We start from the raw sequence: 5,536 nt of genomic DNA, 5'->3' as shown, positions 1-5,536 counted from the left end.
TATCCCTCTGTCTCCCTCAGAGACATGAAACACAAGAATACATGTTGCTTTTAACCCTGAAAAAAGCTCAAGGTGATGGAGTCTTTTTTGTTTGTAGATCCAGTATAAATATCTCCTCTTATTCCTCCCCTCCTCCCCTCTAGGAAACATAGTCCCAATATTTTTTCAGGCTCAGGGACTAAACATTAATTTGAGAATCTAAATATTTTCTGGGTACCTCTGGGACAAAATAGCTCTTGTGTAATTAGCTAATAGTGTTTTGCTCATCAAGGGGTATTTTTCATGCCAGGATATGACAGACTTAGATTGATGTATCTGTTATGACTCACTTTGACTCACTTTGACTATTGATTTATTTGTAGATAATATACGGGTGATAATATACGGGTGATCGTATTATAAAAATCCCTAACCCAATGGTGTTTTACCACTTTCTCCAGTTCTCTAAAAGCAAGCATTTATTGGTCAACTCCACTAGCAGAGGCAGAGGCCTTCTCTGAAGGTTTGGACAGACAAGGGGTTGTAGTATTCACATTTGAGTTCCAGTACTGAACAAATGTACAGGCTTCTCCCAGCTGCACTGATTCATAATGTCCTGGAGTCACTGGTGCTGTAATGCTGCACAGCTATGTGGCTAGTAAATAGATATCCCAACATGCATTTTGACCATGATCCCCTAGGCACTTCTTAAAACAGAAGAACAACATCAGCAGAGCTTTCTACTCAGGGCTTCCAACCACTGGGTGACTGGGTAGGCTCTGAAGCTGGACTGCTTTTCTAGGTAGCTCAGGCAGTGGCAGCTCCTTCTGGCTACCACTCTCCCAGTCACAGCCCTGCAGTACTGGAGGAGACCTGTACACAGCCCCGAATGGCCTCGCACCTCCTGTGGACTTGCCTGCTCATGCTGAACAACTTCAGGAACAGCAGCGCTAGTGGGGCAGAAGTGTGCTCCATGCAGGATAAAAGCTCTTGCTGGATATCTAGTTTGCCTAACTGTGGTCTTGACTTGAGGCTTACCCTGAACTTTGACTTAGGCTTCCAACTTACCTTGAACCCCAGACTTGGCTCCTAGCTCTGTGACCATCTCCAGTCTTTATGTCTCTGTTTCAGGGAGAGACACATAAGCAGTGATCCGTAGAAGTAGATAGTCTTGAGGACCTGGAAAAATGGGGTGCATTGAGCTTGTTCTGCTGCAGAAATTCATGAAGCTTATGATGAGAGGAATGTGTCACTTAAAACACAAAGCACTAATATAGGGATGTCCCTGGATGTGGAGAGTGGATGCTTATTCCCATGAGGAAGTTGGGATCCCCTAATACCCTCCATTCCATTGCCAACCAGGTTGACAATGGTTACCCAGACCAGCTGTCCAGGCAGATTGCCACACCAACCAGAAAGTATTGGCACTGAGCTGCTTCTATGGAAGGTCAAGGACAGGTTTGCCAGCATGGCCTTTTTTTGCTGCATAGGGGTCATTGATGGTTGCAAAGGCAACATTAGGATATTGCTAGCCAGAAAGGGAACTTCACTTATGTGGCTTCAGGTTGTAGTACAAGGTCCACAATAGCAGAGGAAGAATTATTCATTCATGGTGCTCCCAGCACAGACTTTGAAGTGGTTCCCATCCCCACTCCCTTCGGGACCAGGCCTACATGCACATGCTTCCTTTGTCTCATGTCTTAGAATGTCTCGGGGATTGCGGCCTAGGCAGTGCAGGTACATTACCTAGTTAACAGGGCAACTTTAGAGACTGTGATCAAAGCCAGGTTTCACAGGAAGCTCTGAGTCACAGAGCTAGGAGCCAGTTCTGGGGTTCAAGGTAAGCTGGAAGCCAAAGTCCAAGTTCAGGGTAAGCCTTAAGTCAAGACCACAGTTAGATAAGCTAGATGTCCTGCCAGAGTTTTATGTAAAAAAGGAATCAAAGAACTGTGAAGGGGTTACAAAGAAGAACCCAAGTCTTCACCCAGGCAGCCTGCTGCTGTCTTGGGGTATGCTTTAAAGAGTGGAGCAGGTGGACTCTGTTTCTAGGACTCTCTAGGTGTAGAACTCTGATCTGAGCTCATTGACTTATGAAGCACTATTTGGATGCACTACTTGGAAGCACTTGGATTGGATCTTCAAATACCAGGTGAGCAGCTGCTGAATGACTACCAAATGTGTCTCAGGATATCACAAGGCAAGTTGGAGGCCACTGAGGTTTATGCCTGGATACTAGTCAGTGGTTTGGTTTTTTTTGTCAGGTGATCATCTTAGCCTGCATCTTGTTACACAAAGTTGGGGTGAGGTGATATAATCTGGACAAAAGGAAGAAAGAAGGGAGGAGAAGTATGCTTTATACAAATGGCCCACAAGTGGCCTAGCTTTCCTCTTATGTCCTCATTGATTCCCAAAGGAAGGGAGGACTCCTTGTAGTGAAGTGAGAAGGTAGCCTACTGTTCTATTGTGTGAGTGGTTTCAGAGCTACAGTACCACAGTGGCTTGCTTTTCCCCAAGGTAAAGTGCACAAGAACCTGTGAGATAAAGGGATGTGGCCTGCACCTGCACATCCAAGCCCTTTGGTAAGGGTGTTGTTCCATGGTTCCACCCTGTGTTGTACAAGGAGCTTTGCAGTCTTGCAGCATGACGGGGCTGTTGCAGGGTGTTTGCCAGGATGACACAAAGTAGCCTGTGGTGCTCAAGACCAGCTCTCAGTATGGCCAAGATGGCACAGGAAAGGTTTCATTGTGAGAGGTTGGGGCTAGCATGCAGCAAGATGATGGCTAGTGTGGACTTGTCTGTGGCATGAACATTTTTACTCAGGTGTGTGATATATGGAGTAGAAATTGTGACCCAGAGATAATGGGATAATGAGGCTGGTTATGTGCAGACCTGATTTCAGGGTCTTCTTCAGCCTTTGTTTTAAAATGGCCCACTGGGCCACCAAGAGAAGGGTATGCAAGGCATGTCATTAAGGACCCCTAAGGCTGGAGTGTCCAGTATCCATTTAAAGTCAATACAATTTCATCTCCTATATTCCTAAGCACCATTTTTGCAATGACATTGTTGCACAAGGAGGCTTTCTCCAAATACCTAAAGGAGAGAGTCACACACTCAGGCCGGGTCCATTATAAGTTTATTGATTGCGCAATCGGTCGACAAAGGGGTTAAGTAACACAAAGCTGAGTCGACCCCCAGTCTTTGTCTGAGGGTCTTTTTATAGCTTACCTAAACAAAGAACTGTAGCGTGTCTTATAACTATTGGCAGTTTCACAATTTTACCGTTACGTCTAAGTTTCCACAGGATGTCAGGACCTTTTAAGTTAGGCTCAACTTATTATGGGATAGATGAAGGCACATACGTGTTGGGGAAGCTGTGGTAAGCTCAATGTCCTTTAGTAACCCCTTATCTTCGTGTAATTCTAGGTCATTGAACAGGTGCGACTGTGAAACTCTATGTGTGAAGCTGCCTTTAGCCTATATGCAGAAGCTATTGGCAAGCCATGTTGAATACAGAAGCGTATTGCAAAAATAAAGCATCATGTCTAATTTTAAGCCTTATGTCTAAAATCTAATGTATTTGTACTACAATCTCCCCCCTCAAGATGCTTTCTATCTCTACAGAGTTTGATAATCCTCAGCGAGAGCTAGCGCCTGATAACGCACAAGCATTTCACGTTTGACGACTGACTTAGCAACTCGTCTCATAAGGGTTACGGTGCAAGATATAATACAGGGGAGCATACAAAGCACTGATAATAATAGAGTAAGACCTATTATGCCCCCCTTTAGCCATCCAAGCCGTCCCTTAATCCAGTCTGTAGGAAACCAGTCAAATTTCCACCCATTCCATTTTTGGACCGGAACGTGTGCTACCTTCTCCATGTCATCTGCCAAGGCTTTTACTAATTCCCCATTATCGTCAATCTCGACGCAACAGTAGGACAAATTCAACTTCTTGCATATTCCATTTTTGGACCGGAACGTGTGCTACCTTCTCCATGTCATCTGCCAAGGCTTTTACTAATTCCCCATTATCGTCAATCTCGACGCAACAGTAGGACAAATTCAACTTCTTGCATATTCCTCCCTCACTGGCCAGTAGATAGTCAAGAGCTAACCTGTTTTGTAGTACCGTAGTACGTAGCTGGGTGAGCTGATCGCCGATCAGGCGTAGGGCTGCGGCTGTTTTGTTGGTGACTATCTCTACTACGGATTGGAGTCTAATAATGCGGTTTGTCAAGTACATGGGCTCTCTACCAACTACATTTGGTTCCCAAGTTGCGGGACCATAATACTTAATGATCCTTTCTGCTGGCCATTCATCGTCACCCCATTTTTGGCTCCCGCCTTTGGCTATACCCTCAAAGAAGTTATCAATGCTGCGTTTAGCGCGGTGAGTATTGGGAGGTATTGTCTTAATACCAGCGGCTGTAGGCTGTGTTATCCAAACACCGGGAATCAAAGCTCCTAAATAACAAGTCCCAGTCCATTTGGGGGGAAGTTGTCTATATGCCCACTGCCCGCAAATCCACCATAATCCACAGGAATGTTAGTGATGCTAGATCGGGAGGACATTAAGTCTAAAGTTAATGTGCCTCGCTGGGTACCTTTTTGTAGGGGCACGGTGCAGTTCCACCAAACAAATGTATGCGCATTCTGAATGGCATATCGGAAATTGTAATTGAAAAGTGCCCATAGGCAGGCACAATTTTCATGTGGATTGAATGAGGCACTACTACATGTTCAGGAGCCGTCTCGAGGGGCCGCTCGGGCAGAAGTCCAAGTATCTTGGCATTTTGATTCCCCTACTTTGAATCCTCCCCCCCTTTGAGAAACACATACAGAGCCTCTACTTTCTACCACCCTAAGTCTTTCTGAACCGTCGTACCTACCGGAGAAATTGAATTGGCGGTCAAAGCCCCAATCCGATAGTATACCTGTCTTGTTGAGGGGGATGGGTACAAAGGGGACTCCTTCCTCAGTAGAAGTAGGAGTAAGCACACATAAAATGCAACGGTGATTGCTTAAGGCCCGGGCCGAGTCCCTGAGGAGGGCTACCTAGGAATTTCCCGCCCATGGGTCTATAGGTGGCCCCCCATGCTTTGAAATGCTCGCTTTGGGGGAAACAGGGTGGAGACTTGCCCGTGGACCCCGAATAGCAGTCATATTGGGGGGAACAGGGTGGAGACTTGCCTGTGGACCCCGAATAGCAGTCATATTGCGGGGAACAGGTTGGAGACTTGAAGGTCGGTATTTGAGGATTGCCTCCCATAGCTCCTGGCTCATATTGGCACACCTAATTCTGTGGTCTGTGTTGATTGTGAATACTATTATGATCTCTTGCTTGGCGCAGCAGTAAGAAGGGGAATATAAGTAGGTTTTAGATATGAAGGTTCTGGCTTGTTCGTAATCGGTTTTAGAGAGGAGAATAGTATCGTGCTCTAAACATTTTCAGCAGTGAGATTTAAACGCTGGGTTTGAGATACCTAAAAGAGACAAGAGTATCAACCAAAGGGTTAGGGTCCACATTTTTGTAAGTGTAATTTTAAGTCCCCTA

This window comes from Alligator sinensis, unplaced genomic scaffold, assembly GCF_000455745.1.
Source record: "Alligator sinensis unplaced genomic scaffold, ASM45574v1 scaffold174_1, whole genome shotgun sequence".
Classification (NCBI taxonomy): domain Eukaryota; kingdom Metazoa; phylum Chordata; order Crocodylia; family Alligatoridae; genus Alligator; species Alligator sinensis.
The sequence above is the reverse complement of the archived record's forward strand: the minus strand, read 5'-3'. Positions refer to the sequence as shown.